This window comes from Oncorhynchus mykiss, chromosome 26, assembly GCF_013265735.2.
Source record: "Oncorhynchus mykiss isolate Arlee chromosome 26, USDA_OmykA_1.1, whole genome shotgun sequence".
Classification (NCBI taxonomy): domain Eukaryota; kingdom Metazoa; phylum Chordata; class Actinopteri; order Salmoniformes; family Salmonidae; genus Oncorhynchus; species Oncorhynchus mykiss.
In genome coordinates this window covers 29,313,413-29,333,433 of record NC_048590.1, presented here as the reverse complement: position 1 = coordinate 29,333,433, position 20,021 = coordinate 29,313,413, and the positions used below count along the sequence as shown (strand labels likewise).

The following is a 20,021-nucleotide window of genomic DNA, read 5'->3' as shown; positions in this document are numbered from 1 at the left end:
ATCAAATGTATTTTATGAAGCCCTTTTTACATCATCAGTAGTCAAAAAGTGCTATACAGATACCCAGCCTAAAACCCCAATGCAGATGTAGAAGCACGGTGGCTAGGAAAAAACTCCCTAGAAGGGTGGAACCAGGCTCAGAGGGGTGGCCAGTCAGAATTAGAATACTAGAATGGGAATGAAACGTAATTATGATGGGATAAAGATCAAACATTTTGGTTAGGGAGGTGGTCAACCATGGTATGACAGTGCTGTGATAAAATAATGAATTTGAAGAATGTAACTGCACTGTATGATTGCTAGTGAGCTAGCCAGACAGTTTTAGAGGAATGATTCCAGAAATGTTTCCATTAACTGCCAATATGACATTACATTCAAACAATGCAGTCACTCCACAGCCATATACTGGCTGAAATCAATTGATGACAAGTTGTAAATGCAACAGGTATATTGTATCATATATCACTCACAGCTTTAAAATAAAATGAAAATGTAGACATTTATGGTCTGTTTACATATACATTATCAATCAATCAAATGTATTTATAATGCCCTTTTTACATCAGCCAATGTCACAAAGTGCTGTACAGAAACCCAGCCTAAAACCCCAAACAGCAAGCAATGCAGATGTAGAAGCACATTACATGACCAAAAGTATGTGGACACCTGCTCGCCGAACATCTCATTCTAAAACCATGGGCATTAGTACGGAGTTGCTCCCCCCTTTGCTGCTATAACAGCCTCCACCTCTTCTGGGAAGGCTTTCCACTAGGGGACTTGCTTACATTCAGGCACAAGAACATTAATGAGGTTGAGCACTGATGTTGGACGATTAGGCCTGGCTTACAGTCAGCGCTACAATTCATCCCAAAGGTGTTCGATGGGGTTGAGGTCAGGGCATTGTGCAGGCCAGTCAAGTTCTTCCACACCAATCTCGACAAACCATTTGTGTATGGACCTTGCTTCGTACACGGGGGCATTGTCATGCTGAAACAGGAAAGGGCCTTCCTCAAACTGTTGCCACAAAGTGGGATGCACAGAATCGTCTAGAATGTCATTATATGCTGTAGCGTTAAGATTTCCTTTCACTAGAACTAAGGGGCCTAGCCCGAAAAAAGAAAAACAGCCCCAGACCATTATTTCTCCTCCACCAAACTTCTCAGCTGGCACTATGCATTGGGGCAGGTAGAGTTCTCCTGGCATCCACCAAATCCAGAGTCGTCTGTCGGACTGCCAGATGGTGAAGAGCTTTACACCACTCCAGCCGATGCTTGGCATTGCGCATGGTGATCTTAGGCTTGTGTGCGTCTGCTCGGCCATGGAAACCCATGTTTCCCATGTTTCCCATGAAGCTCCCGACAACAGTTATTTTGCTGGTGTTGCTTCCAGAGGCAGTTTGGAGCTCGGCAGTGAGAGTTGCAACAGAGGGCAGATGATTTTTACACACAATGCGCTTCAGCACTTGGCATCCCGTTCTGTGAGCTTGTATGGTCTCCCACTTCGCGGCTGAGCTGTTGTTGCTCTTAGACGTTTCTACTTCACAATAACAGCACTTACAGTTGACCAGGTCAGCTCGAGCAAGGCAGAAATTTGACGACCTGACTTGTTGGAAAGGTGGCATCCTATGACGGTGCCACGTTGAAAGTCACTGAGCTCTTCAGTAAGGCCATTCTACTGTCAATGTTTGTCTATGGAGATTGCATGCCGTTGTGCTTGATTTTATACACCTGTCAGAAACGGGTGAGGCTGAAATAGCCAAATCCACACATTTGAAGGGGTGTCCAAATAATTATGTATATATAGTGTATTTTAGAGACTATTTATACAGAAAATTGGTATATAAACTGTATTTATAGTTATGACTATCTTAGGTTGACAATGATTATATGTTTTCTGATGTATCACATGCCTTTTATTTTCCTGCATAAGTCAAATCAGGATTATGCCTCTACTGCCACTCATTCCAATTAGACTGGTTTCACCACATTCTGGAACTAGTAATTAAATCATCTCTCTATCTGGTCAGTTCTCTTATGGCTGTGACTTGTGTAGATTATAAAAAGAATACATGGCCATTAAGGCCAGCTCATTCCCATAGGGCGGCGCACAATTAGCCCAGCGGGCCAGCTCATTCCCATAGGGCGGCGCACAATTGGCACAGCGTCGTCCGGGTTAGGGGAGGGTTTGGCCGGGGTAGGCCGTCATTGTAAAATATGAATTTGTTCTAAACTCACTTACCTAGTTAAATAAAGGTTAAATAAAATTATTCCAAGACGTTCAAATGTTCATAGATGACCAGCAGGGTCAAATAATAACAACAGTGGTTATAGAGGGTGCACCCTATAAATAAATGTTAGTAAATGATCACACAGTACACCAGATAGGACAGGAGAATTTGACATCACATGCCACCGCACACAGTCTATAAATTAGTTCTGCTGCTACAGAGGCAAATATAGCACACAATGATTTATAATACTGATCTCACGATCCTGGATCAATTTAAGGGGCAAAAAATGTACGAGCATGCCAGGAGTCGAACCTAGAATCTTCTGATCCGTAGTCAGACGCGTTATCCATTGCGCCACAAGCCCAGTACTGGCATGTTCTGCCAAAATAGCTATTTTGTAATTCTTCAATTACTGGTCAATTACTGTACATATGCAACGCGTATGATATGCATATGCAAAACGTATGATATGTTACAAATTCTAGCTAGGTGGATAACGTTAGCTAGCTGGCTAACGTTAGCTAGCTTAGGGGTTAGGATTAAGGTTATAGAATTAAGTTCAGGAGTTAGGTTAAATGTTTACGGTTAAATTAGGGTATGTGCTGATAACCGGGCACCCCCATAACATTTCAACCCCCTCCTACTGAAATATGGGCAATGTTCTGAACGTTTAATCTCACTCAGTACAGCAGCCCGGGCCCCGATTTTGGGTTGGCAACTGAGTTGCCTGCGTGATGATTACAAAGACTCTCGAATAATGCTAACGTTAGCTACTGTAGCTAGCTAACGCTACTTAGCATTACATATGCCTCTCTTGGCATAGTTTCCGTGGTGGTGCAAAAATAAAATTAACGAGCTTGCCAGGAGTCGAACCTAGAATCTTCTGATCCGTAGTCAGACGCGTTATCCATTGCGCCACAAGCCCGCTGATGACACAAATAGGCATACCAGCGATTTTTTAATTGGTCAATTCCAGGTAAACGATTTGTAGTGAAATTGTATGTGATTGGTTAGCATAAAGCTAGCAGCATGGTCAATCCAGCGTCTACAATAGCCATACAGTGTTTACTGTGATGCAGTTTCTGCAGAAATCAGGGAATTCAATCTTCGTGGAGCACAGCAGAGCTGTTGTGAAGGAAGGGAGTTTGTATTTTTACAGGACGTACCGCCCCCACCTACCGTCAACCAATCATCTCATTGCGGAGCTTAATGGAGCCCTCAGCATTGTTACAACATTTGGGAAGCTGTGTGGTACAGACAGAGCTCGATTTACAACCTGGTTTCAGAGCATTTCGTATTATTCTGTACCTAAATCCGAAGATGTTCCATTTAGTATGATATGTTACATTTCGTATGGTATGTATTAATTTGTGCATGTCCAATAACACATTTGTATGATATATTATGAATTTGCTAAATGTACAACATGTTTCAAATTTGGAAAACATGATATGTTACGAATTCTAGCTAGATGTTAATGTTAGCTAGCTGGCTAACATTAACATGACTAGGTGTTAGGGTTAATGTTAGAGTTGAGTTTATAAAAGCCTCTTAGGCCTCACTCCCCCAATCTGAGATACTTACTGCAGCCCCCATCCACACCCGTTCTGCCTGTCACATTCTGTTAAATTAAAGATCCCCAAAGCACACACATCCCTGGGTCGCTCGTCTTTTTTGTCTCGACTGGAACGAGCTGCAACAAACACTCAAACTCGACAGTTTTATCTCAATCTCTTCATTCAAAGACTCAATCATTGACACTCTTACTGACATTTGTGGTTGCTTTGTGTGATGTATTGTTGTCTCTACCTTCTGGCCCTTTGTGCTTTTGTCTGTGGCCAATAATGTGTGTACCATGTTTTGTGCTGCTACCATGCTGTGTTGTCATGGGTTGCTGGCTTGCTATGTTGTTGTCTTAGGTCTCTCTTTATGTAGTGTTGTGTTGTCTCTCTTGTCGTGATGTGTGTTTTGTTCTATAATTTATATTTTATTTTGAATTGCAGCCCCCATCCCCGCAGGAGACCTTTTGCCTTTTGGTAGGCCATCATTATAAATAAGAATTTGTTCTTAACTGACTTGCCTAGTTAACTAAATAAAGGTTAAATAAAAAGAAGTCTGGGCATTCCTACTTCTTGTGCTTCATGGAGCAGACCTGTTACGAAGAATTTGTCAAGGTGAGTTTGTATTTCAACAGGACCTCCCGTCCCCACCTACTGTCAACCAATCATGTAAATACAGAGCAATATGGAGCCCTCCATTTGGGGTGGGCATATGTGTTGTGTAGTTAAATGTTGTGAATATCCTGCGTAATGATAACAAAGAGCTAATTTAGCTAACGTTACTTAGCCTAACATATGCCTCTGGCAATAACAATGGATATTTTCTGCAGATACTTTTTATTTGAATGCACTGAATCTCGTTCTGTGATTTGGATGGATGGTGCAAAAAAAAAGGAAGCGAACGAGCTTGCCAGGAGTCGAACCTAGAATCTTCTGATCCGTAGTCAGACGCGTTATCCATTGCGCCACAAGCCCGCTTCCGATTTTAGCCCGCCATTGCTTCTTTATCATTGGTTGATTTCTGGTAATGTCGTGCAATGACATGGCTTATGCGTAATTTCTTCGGAGGCGGACAACTATATGATTGGGTCTCACCCTGCTGTTAATATTCGGGGACTTCAAAGATGTTCCTAGATGCATTTTTTGTCCTTTGGGTGGTGGACCATTCTTGATACACATGGGAAACTGTTGAGCGTGAAATTCCAAGCAGTGTTGAAGTTCTTCACACACAAACCGGTGTGCCTGGCACCTACTACTGTGCCATACCTGTTCAAAGACACTTCACCCTCTGAATGGCACACATACACAATCCATGTCTCAAGCCTTAAAAAATAATTATTTAACCTGTCTCTTCCCCTTCATCTACACTGATTGAAGTGGACTTTACAAGTGACATCAATAAGGAATCATAGGTTTTCCCACTAGCACTGACTAGCACTGGGAAAATGTACTTGATACTATTGTGATGTGTTGTTGTCTCACCTACAGTAGCTATTTTAAGATGAATGCACTAATTGTAAGTCACTCTGGATAAGAGTGTCTGCTAAATTACTAAAATGTAAATGTAAAATGGATTCACCTGGTCAGTCTATTTCAAGGAAAGAGCAATGTTTCCTAATGTTGTGTACACTTTGTGTAGATTAAACTAAGCTTCATAAACTAGGTTTTTACACATTTGTGCACCTGCAAAATACATATTGTTGTCTTGTAGGCTTACCGACTGACATGCTGTCTTTTAGCATTCTCCAGACAAGCCTAAAGAGCACCTCTTCCTGTTAGCTGAGCTGTAATTACAGGTTGACAGACAGGTCATCTCCATGGCCCTCTGCTAGGTTCTGAGTGAATAGGTGGATTCTAAGCTTTTCAGTAGATCTGAGTTTTAATAATATCCATCACACTACTTTGAAATATCTGTAAGAAAATAATTTGATATGAAAACTGATCAGTGCAGACAGCCGTTGTGCAATCTGATATAAGACAATGGTGCTCGCCCCACATTGTTGCATGTAGCCAAGCAGTTCTCTGAGAGTTGCAGTGTGGAAAGTGTTGTAATTCAGACGAAGCGACAAAAGGACATGGATTTGTTAACCATGTCTGCTATAGGAGCCATGTTGACCTACTTATATAGTTGTTGTGTTGTGCTGTCTATGGTTTGTCTGTCTTTGTATATTCCAATTAATTTCTAGGCTAGTCCTACAGTAGAGGGCACTATGTTGGGTCACGGGTCATGGTCACATGTAGGCCTATATAGACACACAGGTGACCAGTAATTAGGGATGCATAGGTAAGGAGAGCATACTATTCTTGCTCAATGTTAACCCTTTGGAACTATGATATGGCAGGTGGTAATTACATCTGCCAGTATCTAATTCTTGTTATTTTAATATTTGCTGCTAATAAATGGACAAAAGACCCAACTAAAAGTTCAGGTCTGGAAAGCAGATATGTTTTGCAAGCATTTACGAACATTTGCAATACAGCCTGTGCTGCCCTTTTCCTAATTTGATGATGGTCATCAAATGTTGTATGCATATTATGGAACATACGTTTGTAGAAACCATTTGTTGATAAATTGTTTTTCACCCCCATTTGTTTAATCGAAGTGTGTTTGTTTATTCATTGTTGACTGTTAGTGTCAAATAGCCCACCATTTGAATTGTTTGACTTTATGGATTCATACACTAGATGGCGCCAAATGACTGGAACCTTTTTACTCATATCCTTCCAGGAGGAAGGAGCGACTTCATCTAAATTCAAAACGGAAAAGTTTGTAGCCTTTCTTTCCCTGCCCTTGATGCCGAGTCCTTTCTGAACTAAAGGACTCGAGGGGGGTAAGTAAATGGTGAACGTTTCCGTTTTGAATTTAGGTGAATTTATTATTCCATCATAAACCCACCCACTGCAGTCATTTCAGATGTGTAATGAATGGCCCATAGCCTCCTCCCAACATTATTCCATACGGAGGCTCAACTAATAACAGTTTGACACATAATAATGGTGTATGCATTTTGAACTCTACTTATGGAAAATAAGCTTGATCGGTCAAATACTGTGTCATATAGGCCTAATCAATACTAATTTTAAAGAACATACTCCTCAAATGGGGATCTGCCCGCAGGCGGCCAGTTGCCCATCCCTTGCTTAGGCTATGTGTTTGACACCCATCCAAGACACCAGTCGAAGACACCTTATTTCGGACATTTGTGGCGCGCGTCAACTTACTGGAAAATCGCAACGAAATTGTAAAGAAATATCTCTCACACACACACACGCACGCAAACAGACGCACGCACACAGACGCACACACACGCACGCACGCACGCACATGTTGCCAGGTTACCTTGTTATTGGCCTAATTTACCAACGTATAACAACTGACTCACACACATGCATCGAAATGGCGTGTCTCAATGATATGTCAACATGTTATTGTTTATTATAAGGAGGCATGTAATAATGCAAACAAATTAAAACACATGAAACATGTTATTATCATTTCATGTTAAAAATCTATAATTCTTGATCTCTGAAACTGTGCACTGCCATTTGTTAGAACACAACTTTAGTTCTAAAGTTACATATTGAACACTTTCATTAATTTGCTAACCAACTGCAATAACAAAGCAAATTTAGGACTATACAAATAATTTTAAAGTCTTGTCGGCACCAAACATGGAAAAGATTGCATTTGACTTCTTCAAACAAAACAAGGACTCTTTGTGCAGTGAATCTAATTGCTAGGTTTAGTGTGTATTATATTCGCATATTAGAAAAAATATCTTATAGAACATTGATTGTAGTTTGTAAACTTGTTTAGAAGATGAGAATATGCATTGGGGGAGAAATATAAAATATAAACTATCTATTGTAGAGTAGGATGTTTGTGTCTCGACTATAACTTTGGTGATTTAATACCATAATTTCTGATATATTACAAAACATCTGACACAAACAATTAGCAATCCTATATTACAATGTTGAAACAAATTGAAATAGACCTAACATTTACGAAATTTTCTTAATTGCCCAATTAAGATTACATATTGCATTTTCGATTACAAACGTTATAGAGGTTATGCCTAGAGCATATCCCATTGACTTTACAGTATGATAACACGAGGAATGAAAAAACATTAATCGAGCACTAGATGTCGGTATAACCCAAGTCAGTTGGACCATTATTCAAACCTCTTCATGAATTTCTTATAGGCCCATCCTCTCTTTTCAGATCACGGTCAAACCACGGGCCAGTGACATAAAATTAAGATTAAAAAGTCTATACGCACTTCAGCATTATTCGATGTAATCGATTTACGGATTGCAAAAAACTGCTATTTGGGATATATTTCAACAATTTGATCTGGAGATTCAGCAGGTTAATATGTGTGAATAAAGGCTATGGAAAGAGATCATTTTTAGGCTGACCTGGGTAACATCCCTGCAGGCATTTTATTTTGATAAACGATTTTACAATGCATTATCTGACAATGGCTCGCACAATTGGTTAACAAGCTAGTAATCCGTCTGTCTATAGAGACACAAGCACTTAACCTAACCTTTCATTACCCTCTCTACAAGGAGAGACCGGACTCAGTGAAAGCACCACTTTGTTATAACAAAACCCAGGGTTTAGAGGTCAAGAACTGACCCGCTATCTCCGCGACGTGTTCTGTCACTGCCTGAGCCATCAACCCCACAAAGTCCCTCGTGACATTAGTCCATGACATGAGTCTATGATCGATTAATTAATATTTTTATCCATTCGAAAATCCATTTGTGTGTGAGGTAAAGATTGCGTGTGTGTGTATTTAAAGTTTATTTTTCACATGTACAAGTACAGTGAAATGCTTCACTTGAAAGCCCTACCCAACAGTGCAGTATTCAATATAAAAAAATATAACTAAAAGGAAAAATGTAAAATGATAAAAACACGAGAAATAAGAAATAATATAGGAAGATATATCGTGTGTGTGCGTGCGTCTGTGCGTGCGTGCGTTCGTGTGTGTGTGATCTAATTGAGTAAATAGCCAAGTAAAGACAATCTGCCTCACACAAGTATAACCATATGGTTTTACCTAAAATAAAAACTAGAATGCCTTCAGTACCAATGTTGTTGTTGTTGTTGCATTAGACGAGATGCACAGTCAAGCCTGTCCAGTTGTTATACCTACTCCAAAAAGCCTTTAAAAAATAACGTATGGTCTGTTAATGCCTTTTTGCCGTTGTCTCGCAAATACATGTATTTCTATTCAAAACATATTAAGATCAGTTTTATTACAAGGTGCTCCATCACTGGGAGCTCGATATTTATTATCATGCATTACCTTTGTTTGGACCACCATCCAAAATGGTACCTATGGTACATAAAGGGTACCTAAATGGTGCATAAATTGTACATAATTTGTACATAAACGGTACATAAATGGTAAATGAAAAAAGTACACTTTTTACAGTATCTCTGCATATTATTTTCTCTACTTCCCTGTCCGACTGGGGCCGAACGGAGAGAGGAGATCAGAGATAAGTTCAAGAATTTCGTCTTCCAAGCTTGGGGAAAATTGAATACCCACAAAACATAGTCCACATAGGTTTTTTAAGATTGATTTGTTGGCTGTGATATTGCAAACTTAATTGAAACTTCAATCGGTTTGATAGTTTAGAGAAATTAGATCACGACATTCTATGAACCATAAAAATCGTTAACCCTCCATAAAGTATTTGTATTTTCTCTATTCTCATTGCCTATTGGCTACATACACTGCTGGACTGGATCTATTCTCATTGCCTATTGGCTACATACACTGCTGGACCGGAACGTTGTGGTGTAGAATATCTGCTTTCAAACATGAAACATGGAGCGTGCCAAGCATTGAAGGTAAAAAGGGGGATTAGCGAGAAGAAAATGCTCATGCTAAAAGTGTAGACCGCAGGCTTAAATAGCTCAGCTGATAAATGAAGATATAGCAAGCTGCATTGATTACGTCTCATCACATAGCACGCACTAACCCATAGCCCACCTGGACAGTTTGCCAAAACGGTTGGAGAAAAAAAATGTCATGCTAAAAAACTAGGATAATATAGCCTAATAAATATCATAAAGACATAGAAATGACATTAACAGATGTATAGTTAATTTATTATGAATAGCTACACAGCATCTTTACTGAGCACATCTACCACAGAGCAGATCTTACACTGAGCACGTATAGTATCAAAGCACAGAACTACAAGGCAAAATCCAGTTTCAATAGATTCCCTCTCTCTCCTTCGATGATAGGGCTATTCTAGCACCCTATTTCATCCGAATTAGCTTAATTTAAATCTGCCACACCAACACCCGAAGGTGGATTGGGCAATACCAGGCCTAGCTCAGTATGTCCTCATCCAATAACATTCATACAGAGTTAATGTGCTGTGGGGGGGGGGGGGGGGGGGGGGGGGGGGTGGTACATCTAATAAACACAAATACACACACACACACAGGTATAAACCTGCGTAAAAGTCACCAAACGTGCATAAAACCCGTGCAATCAAATTGTAGCCTACCCATTGCCCTAAGAAACCAAGTTTGGGGTAATCTTTCGATCTTTTACTTATATAGTGTAATAAACAGGCGGTAATATTATCTCAAGTAGTCTATAGCCTAAACATGGATAGAAAAAGCGCTCTCATAAAATGGCATACGCGCAAAGCATGATTAACTCACACGTGTATGCTCACTGTTGTACCTGACACACACACACACACACACACACACACACACACACACACAGTACAGCCAATAGGGTTCTCTGATGATTTCATCTATCACGGCCTGTCTGTGGGTGCCCATGTGTCAGGTCTAGAGTGTCTCTTTCCCACTGTGTAGCCTGTCTGTGATTGGTCACTCGGCCGTTTGCTGCTGAAGTGACGTCACTGCAGGAGAGAACTGTCAGAGGAAGAAGCATTTAGAGAAAAAACTCTATGCTCTCAGGGTAGTGAGAGCAACGGAGGCACGGAGGAGAGCCACAATGGATAAACTAACGGGCCACGGGAGGACCGCGCTTTGATATATAATCCGTCGAGAGATACCATCTCGTATGCCATCCACGAGAGACAAGTGAAATAACGGTTAAGGGATCTCACAACCTCGGAAATAAACCACCAATTCGACATGGATCGGTTTGAGCATCGACAGCGCCTTTTAGAAACTGGCTGCCTCCACCTGCTTCGAAGGCGGATTTTGGATAAAGAAGCGTTTATCGTTTTCTGTACTGTCCTCACTTCATAGGTAAATCATCTGATTTCATTTCCTCGGTAAAAACCTATTCTATAGGCTAGCCATATGCTTCTCATCCTATACCGGAACCCTTACTGCTGCCTTCCACGCGGGTGCGCCGCCCTCCATTGGATGGCAAAAGAACCAGGAAAAATTTCCTCGCATTGAAAAGTAAGGATTCCTTATTCAATAGACGTCGATGTGAGTTTATTCAGGCTATATAGCCTACCGCTAGCTGCAGACACTCATCTTTGTTTACCATATCGCAGCCATCAATTCTGACCATCATTTATATATTTATATACAGTGTTAAAGAGTCTGAATTGATCTAGTAAAGCTGGCTAATTATGGGACAAATTAACCTGTGTCTGATCTGATCAACTGTAGCCTAGGCTTATATAGTCGAAAGCGCGGATAGATCTACATCGCCATGTATAGCCTCTATGACATGTATAAGCCTATTTGTGAAATAAACGCAGTCCTTTTGGTCATGTAGATACTGCTAGGGGTTTTATTTATATGGTATATTGGTTATATTATTTTCTACATTAATTTGGTAAGATAGTCGGTGTGATGGAATTGGGCAGTTTCAAATGTAGCCTATAGCCCGGTGACCTAACTGCTTTGTAGGAATATCCTCATCCATACATTAGGATGTGTAATGTCACCCACATACAAAGACATGTACATAAAATATGCAATTATTTAGGCTATTCTGTAACATAGCAATAAAGTTGTGTCAATTTCTGTAAATATTTTAATTGTTGCATTATATTAATAACAAACAACATTGCGTTGTGTTAAATTATTGATGTGTTAAATCGAAATTATTTGGAAATTGCTTACAAGATCACTATTATTCGTGACTTTTTCAATTAAAAGCTATGACGTAAGACGCACTGATAAAGGGAAACGTGGGTTCATCACAAGATTAGTCTTTATTAAAACATGTGCAGAAGGCTCATTATAGATAGACTAGCTACAATACTAAACCCGGTAAAATAATGATGGTCTAAAGGCCTACACGCGTTCTACTTGATGACATGATTTAGCTTGTGTTTTTTTACACTCCCTTGTGAGAAATGAATGAATTAGTGAATGAATAGCCCAATTGTGTGTTAGTGTGGGTATCCTCTATGATCTTTTGAAATAGATACATTTTTCCAGGAGGGGTAAGAAACTAAATGATATCCAGATATATAAATAGCCTATAGACTAAAGATTCCAATAATAATATGACATTAATAATAATAATAATAATCATCATATAATTTCATTATAATGATCATAGGTGACGTATAGTGCCATGCAGTCCTTACCATAATAGACACAGGCTATTTTTCTGGAAAAGTCGCTAGGCCTATAATAGCGTACCTACTGCGTGCAAATACGATGCCAATCGATGCAATTAAATCGCCTGTGATATGTTTTTACATGAATTGATCCTCATTATTGTCATAAGATATGTAGTGGGAGTGGAATCCTAAGTGGTGAAGACGGTGACGGTGTATGGGAGCAGAACTATAGGCCTATAAATGGAACATTTCAACGTTAGCCAAGTCCTCCGCTGGTTGAGAGTCTATTGATCGATTTACTCTAAAGTGACTCGGGATTTAATATCGCGATGATTTAAGTTATGCAGAATTTAAGGATCTTTCACAAAAGGCGGGAAGCTGGTTGCACGTCCAGGCCAGGCTTGTAGGCCTATAGGCCTACATGCTTGTGATGTCACCATGCATGGGTCTATATCAGTGAGAGTAGTTAGAGATGGAGACAGATTAAAACCTTTCCCAGGGTCTTATTCATCGACCCCATGGCCTGCACATCAACTAATAATCGGATATATTTCTATTGATGTAGGCCTATTTATTATTATTATATTTTTTGGGGGAAGGGGGCACATTTATGGATACCAATTGGTGGTAGCAGTGTCATTATTAGGCTAATTATTGCATTAATAAAATGTTTATTTTTCATGTTAGGTGGAACCCATACGATACTCTGGCAGTATGTACGAGAAGGAGTCGGTTGCTATCTTTGGTTATCTAGCTGTATGAGTGTTACTCGGCCGTCATAAAGCTAGCTAACCGAAAGTAGGAATGTCCTCCAAACCTGCGACTCGGACAGGAATAAATGGTGTCTGGGAGTAAAGACACAAAATAACATAATTGATATGCAATTACAGGCCAATACCTCAGTGCTTTTCCGGTAAGTTATAACAATTTTCCCTAATCACTTATTATAAACATCTGTTGAAACATTTCTGAATTCCTCAAAACCTGCTACAACCCGAAATTATTTTTAATACGTTTTCTTACTTAATTTAGAGAAGATATTCTCAAAATATAAGTAGGACCATCTTTATAGCATGCCTTTAAATGAAAAGACAACATTTTCTACAATCATGCTGTGAATTGAAGTGTATATTTGTCCCACTTTTGTTTAGTATGCTTGGAGCAAGAATACTCTTTATATATTTATTTATTCCATCACGCAAAGCATCTGGAGTATTTTTGCCTAAAACATCTTCTAAAACGAAAAATACTTCAGAAAAAGACTTTATTCCGTTCAGAGGAATACATAACTTTATCCAGTCATATGAGTGAACTGTAACAACTGGTATTCAGGCCTGAATATTAATAAAGGTTTTGTTGCATCAAAGTATCCACAGTTGAGGCTGTATTCCTTATAGTTCTCACTGCATAAATCAGGTTTACATACACGCAAACACATATTGAATTAAGGTTTAATGAAATGGATTAAGATTTGTAGCTCATATTGATATCATTCTTAAAAAGGTGGAAAGGTTTCAATTTTCCAGAAAATGGCCGCTATTAGCCCTTGTGACGTATTTAGGCCTACTGTAGTCCAACACCTATGAAAAAGGCTGTCCTGATTAAGATGAGCTATGTAGGCTTTGCCTACCCCTTCCACTGATATTCTGAATAAGCGTAGGCTAATGATATCTTTCAATCGATATTAAGTCAAGAGATCCATGTCATTACATAAACGCATCATTTCAGGAATAAAAACATGTAGTTGTGTTCTCACATTGAGTTGTGTTACCTAGAAAGGAAGAACACTTAAGATATTCATGGTTTTTGTAGATTTTAAATGCATTATACCTCCCATGTGAGTCACACAATACTTTTACGCATTGTGTGCACACCTAATCGCCCAAATGATTCAAGTGTCTCAATTTGGACTTTCTGCCTGGCCCTTCACGGTGCTATAGCCGTCCCTCAAAAGGCAACTTCTATAGCTTCTCTTGGAGAACCAAATCCGGGGATGCATTTTCATTCAACCAACAACTCCTCTCAGAGCCTACAGTGGCTCTCAATGGCTGGAGCGCGCTCCTGGCTAATTGGTTTGATTCAGTAGGAGGAGGCTATACGCTGGATTTGTGAAACGTCCAAGCGAGCTTTTCCCACGACCGGACAGATCTCTCCATTCAAGTGTGTCACCAGACAATTTAGAATTTCCACTGGTCAACCCAGTGACGTAGGGCCCACCAGTCGCTATTCTGATAATCTCGTCCTTAACCAAAACCGCATCCTATTGATGTCTATTGTGAGCTTTACATTACCCAAGTGTTGGCCGATATCTAAATTCCTACTCAGGTATTTTAATACTGAGAGTAGGCTAGTTGTTGATGATGGAAATGAACAACTACTATCAACTCACTTGATTTGAACACTTCATATTCTAATCAATCTCAATATATGTTTAAAATATCCATCTATACTTATTTATTGTAGCTTCACCTTTCTTCACTAACTGCATGCTGATTGCACCTCTACTCTACTCAAAACAAAAGCCTTGTGTCCTCCAGCCTGCCTATCTGAATCTCCTCATCAATAACTGTAATGCAGGCTCTGGTCCAAACGATTCCCAAAAAAGAAGAATGGAGACATTATCTAAATCAAGCACATCTATCTCACCACTCTATTCTTCTCTAGGCCTAATCCAAATAAACATGTCCTTTGAATGTTGTAGAAGAACCCTTGGCATGACTATTCTATAACCCGACAATGATCAAATTAATTGTCGCTGAATGTTAGTGATGAGAATTCAAGCGTATTGTTTTAATGGATATGTGTAGTTTTTTTTTCACTATTGCATTGTATTGTATTTGGAAATGTCTTTGTTATTGTCAAAGGTTGATCCAGTGCCCTTGTCACTGCAGTGGCTGCCTGAGATACACACAGAAACTCTGCAGTGTGAACAGCACACGCTGTCTACTATATGGTAAGTAAGGTATACAGTACATGTGCATATTATATGGTAGAGTAACAGCTAATGGCAGATATAGAGAGGCATGATGAGAGGAGAGAATATGAGAGAGAGGTTGAAAACAGAACATGAACATGAACCAATCGGGTGTGAATGACAGGTGCTAGGATGCAGCTCCGTGCCTCTTGGCTTCAGGTTTCTCTATGCCTCCATGGGAGCCTTGGTGGAGATGAAGATGTGTAAAAGCTCCAGTATGTTCCTGGTTTGTGCTGGTGGCAGCATGACCCAGATCTGAGCTGGCTCCCTGTAGTCGTCAGGTTCTGACGCTGCTGCCTTCAGCTTTGTACTACAGAAAGGAGGAAAGAGCAGAGGAGGAGTAAAGGAGGAAAAACGCTGAAACTTCAGCATCTGCTTCAGCCACTTCTTTCCTCTGAATCCATTCTGTTTACAAAGAGGCTGTCTGCCTGTTTCATCTCATGTGGGTTTTGTTTTCCGACCCGCCACCCACCCACCACCCACCCACCCACGTTTCTCACTGATCTTCAAAAATGCATTCTCCCTGAAGATGGAGGAACTATAGTCTCCATCTCCCACTCCCTCTCTCATTCTCTGCTTTTATAGGCTAATCATAGAATAACCTCCTTTATGGACTCTAAATTCATTTGACTTGACACAGTAGCAAGCAGATTGCTATTCTGAGTAGATCTTACAGCCTGAGACTATATTTCCTCTTATTCATGAAGGCATAGATTAGAACGCTAAAATAGAAATTAGTATTATGAGTCTCTTTTACAACAATTTAATCATGAATCTTTTTTTGTGAAATAAATAACTACTGATGAACAAGTGCGCTCTTTGCATTAGACCATCTGCTAAACAGGACAACGCACCACAACAAAGCATTTTTTGCTGGCAAGATCTAGGGTGGCTGGCGGGTAATCTTTTTTCTCCCCGGCATCTAACCACTCTCTGACGAGCTGGCAAACCCTTTAATTAATTAACGATGTTGAGAGCGGCTCGTTCTCTATTGTCTCTAATACACTGACCCCCTCCCACGGTCTGAAACGACAGCAGGCTCACATACACACTAAAGCAACATTGCAGCCACTATGGGTAGCACAAAGCCAGTACAATACATACCATACAGTCTACTGTACACCATTGCTTGAGTCAAATAACCAGACTGCACTCTATTAAGATTACTATCAAAAGCTTCACCCAGAGTCTAGTACCTTGTAGTGATGTGACTGTCAGATACAAAGGAATTACAGTTATTCTGTCCTTTTATTTCCCTAAAGACAGATTATGTGGTAGTTGCCATGGCAGTGATAAAAGGGGGTCTGTTTTGTGCTTTATTTCCTCCACAGTGACTGCCAGCCATTCACACCAGGTCTGGATTGAGCGAGGGGAAAGTGGCACAGTTGTCACAAAAAAAGGAGAAAGCAGGAGGGGAAGAAAAAGGCCAACCCCCTTGTCCCTCTTCCCTTAAATCTCCATCACCGGAAGCCTTTGGTGCCATCTGTGCCCCCGGAGAAAAGGACGGACGAGATGCCTCCACCCTGTGCCAACGGGGACAAAGGAGCTGCCAGTTAGAGCGGCCCCTCTCGCAGGCAGCCAGAGGACTGTGTGACTGACTGGGGCTGAGCTACGGAAGCCATCTTGATGGAGAGTCTTGCTGCTGCTCCTAAAATGGCTGTGTTGGCATGAGGTAGGGCTGGCAGCACCATCGGTTCTATCGGGCTTTTCTCCATCACTCCCCTCATCAGTAGGCTAGCCTCTGTCAGCCCTCTCATCTTGCCCTCTCCAGTCTGAACTGGCTAACGAGTGTGGCAGTGTTTAGGAGATATTAGATCAATTAACGCTTGTAGGCTAGAGAAAAAGCAGCCCCATCCATTACTGTTTAGATGTTAACGAGGCATTGCATTAACGAACTGACTATAGCCTTGTTTGAGTTTTTGATTGTAATGTGCACTTTGCAACAGACAAGCAGTTCTATATATTTTTATAAGACACCACATTAAATACACGTATTTCCATATGAATAAATATTTCTCTCTTAAATAATCCTAATTTTGAACATATATCTTTCTCTCACACACACGCACGCACACACACACACACACACACACACACACACACACACACACACACACACACAATCCTTGCACTCTCAGGTTACATAAATCTGGTCATGTCAGATGATGATGATGCCCTTGTGGCCTTCAGCCACAGAGTAGAGCTAGCTCACTCGTTGGTCATTACACCTTCAATCAGTCTCAAACCTACGATCAACCCTCACATCTCAAACCGTTGTTTGTCTCATACACACATCTTACATATGTGTCTCACATCTAAACCCACTGTTTTCTCATACTTAGCTTACAACTTCTGTCTCACTCGCCATACGTCTATTGTGTATGCATTCATACCTCATACTATATTGTCTCTCCTACCTATGTACATCTTCTATGTTTCACGACTATTGTCCATAATATGCACATTCATATGCACCTTACCAGATGTCTTCGAGCTACAATTGTTCCTGTATATTCTGTCATTTCAAAGATCTGGCTATTGCTTACGTTGCACATGGAATTACAAAATACAAAGTGATAGACCTTTTAATTTTCCATCATTGCACCTCATTGTTTACTTCCACTCTTGGTTACTTTGGCTACTTGATGTTAAGCTATAAACAATTAAAAAAAGGACAAATGTGCACAGGGGGTTTAGCCCTAATTAGTTTCAGTCATTTCAGATGTTGTCTTTATGTATAACAGAGATGAACTACAGTTTATATATTCTTATTATCAGCACTTTTTTTTATTTATTTACATCTGTCATGAAAAATGTGCATATTCACAAAATAAGAAAGACAACAACAACTATGGTTGTATCTGTGTGTTTATCATAGAGAGGGAAACACGATTTACAGTACAGTAGGCCAGGCCTACCAGTCATGTTGGATGGTGTACTGTACAACATGTTCTGTTTATATTATCATCTGGGTTATGGTGAAGAGTATAATTGGAGTATGATTTTTCAAAGCTTTAAATTATCAGTCAATATAACAGGGCAAATGTATTTCTATACAATATATTTCTATACACTATAGATGTTTCCATAGGCACCTCACCTTGAACTGAAAATATGTATCTTGGTCACAGTACAGGATGAAATGATTATAGTGATCAGAGCGGGTCATTGCTTTCATTGCACAGACTGCTGTTGCTATGCAACTTAGAAATTACACGTTGAGACAATTAGCTGGACAATTATGTTAACAAGCTAGGAATATGAATATGGCATGATAAATGGGAAAAAAGGTAGGCTACCTAATGTAGGTTACGTGGTTGATATAACGTTAAACTGAATTTCACAAAGTCTAATATTACAGAGACTGCAAGGCAATATTACATGTATGTAATCTGACAATGTACTGAAAATATTTGATATCGAAAATAAATAATCATATTCTTTTGAACAAGAAATGATTCGCATACTCACTGAAGGTAGGACCTTGTCTGCCTATTTAGAAACCGATGTCCAACACAAACCGGATGCAAAGCACGACCTTGAGATAGGATCATTTGCAATAGAAAACCACAAATAAACGCTAATATTTATAAAAAATACTTTACATACGGCCTACTTAATCCATCACTATTAAAGACCACATATTTGTAAGGAAGAAAACACCAAAATATAGCCTGTTACTGAATCATTGGCTTTACAGAGATAACAAATGAAGGAAACAATGATGCAACTGCAGCCGTTAATGAAGAGCACCAGACAAGCTCTGTATATTAACATAATTGCATAGAAACGAGGAGAGAATGCAGAGCCCTCTTTAAAGGAACAGCAGCACATTAGAGGCGCGGGCTGCAGGCTTGTATGCGCGTAGGGTTTAGCTGCACGAGACACGCGACAGCAAAGTGGAAAATGTGGGATTAATTTTTGCCAAATGTAAAAATATCCAGTTTAACCGAATATCCCCTAAATCCTGAAGTCCCTTTACTGTAACTAATGAAATGTAAAAGCCAGTGTAGATCATCCCTTACAGTAGGGTATCTTTTTATGAAACCTTTATAGCAGCCAAACAAAACCACACCAGATACAAAGAGAGAGTGATTTATAATACAAACAGCCTAATGCCTCCTATATGGTAAATATAATGTCAATTGTTAAATTATGATTTCATTTAATTACAACAACAAAAAAATAGGCCTATAGACACGTTCCACCTGACATCATATGGTATATTATGTTTCTATGATATTTTGATTTAGGGATAATACCCCACTAAATCATGTAGGGAAATAGCATTCATTTGGAGCAACATTAATTCGTATCCCCAAAAAATGTATGCTTAATTGTTTGTACACACAAGAATAAGATCACAATGCTTGTTGAGTGATTATACATCTTACGTGCATTGGATGAAAGATCTACAGTAGCCTAGCCTACCCATACGTGCATGTATTCATCATCATGTACATTACATGGGATGATAAATGATTAACCACGATGTATTTTAGTACAATCAAAGATTACTGTAGCTTTAACATAACAAATAAAAAAATGTGCCTTTATTATGATGAAGGAAATCCACTATGCCTTTAATACAACAAAGGACAACTGTGCCTTTAATGCCCAAGCAACCTTTAATTAGACTAGCAGTCTCTCCATAGGGGGGAGGGGCCTCCTCATACCTGATTTACATATTCTCAAGGCCTCCACC

General features: G+C 39.8%; 2 long non-coding RNA genes and 3 other non-coding genes across 6 annotated transcripts in view; 1 reads left to right on the top strand and 4 right to left on the bottom strand.

Annotated features, from left to right (window-relative positions):
• Window positions 1-2,521: 2,521 nt before the first annotated feature.
• On the bottom strand, window positions 2,522-2,594 carry trnar-acg. The gene has a single exon. It is a non-coding gene; the product is annotated as a tRNA-Arg (tRNA).
• A 488-nt stretch (window positions 2,595-3,082) lies between these two features.
• trnar-acg lies at window positions 3,083-3,155 on the bottom strand. Its single transcript has one exon. It is a non-coding gene; the product is annotated as a tRNA-Arg (tRNA).
• Window positions 3,156-4,691: 1,536 nt separating this feature from the next.
• Window positions 4,692-4,764, bottom strand: trnar-acg. Its single transcript has one exon. It is a non-coding gene; the product is annotated as a tRNA-Arg (tRNA).
• Window positions 4,765-10,765: 6,001 nt separating this feature from the next.
• LOC110506588 overlaps window positions 10,766-20,021 on the top strand; it is a 16,338-nt gene continuing 7,082 nt past the window's right edge. Inside the window, exons 1-4 of one of the 2 annotated variants that reach the window (XR_002471003.2) lie at window positions 10,774-11,218; window positions 13,030-13,255; window positions 15,207-15,295; window positions 16,648-16,988. This is a non-coding gene — a long non-coding RNA (uncharacterized LOC110506588). Of the gene's footprint in view, window positions 11,219-13,029; window positions 15,296-16,647; window positions 16,989-20,021 lie in introns of both variants that reach the window. The other variant, XR_002471002.2, reaches the window with a different exon arrangement.
• Window positions 13,882-20,021, bottom strand: part of LOC118944409 — a 6,292-nt gene continuing 152 nt past the window's right edge. The window contains exons 1-2 of the long non-coding RNA XR_005039672.1: window positions 18,788-20,021; window positions 13,882-15,626 (exon numbers count right to left, since the gene is read on the bottom strand). The exon at window positions 18,788-20,021 is cut by the window's right edge and continues 152 nt beyond it. This is a non-coding gene — a long non-coding RNA (uncharacterized LOC118944409). The remainder of the gene's footprint in view (window positions 15,627-18,787) is intronic.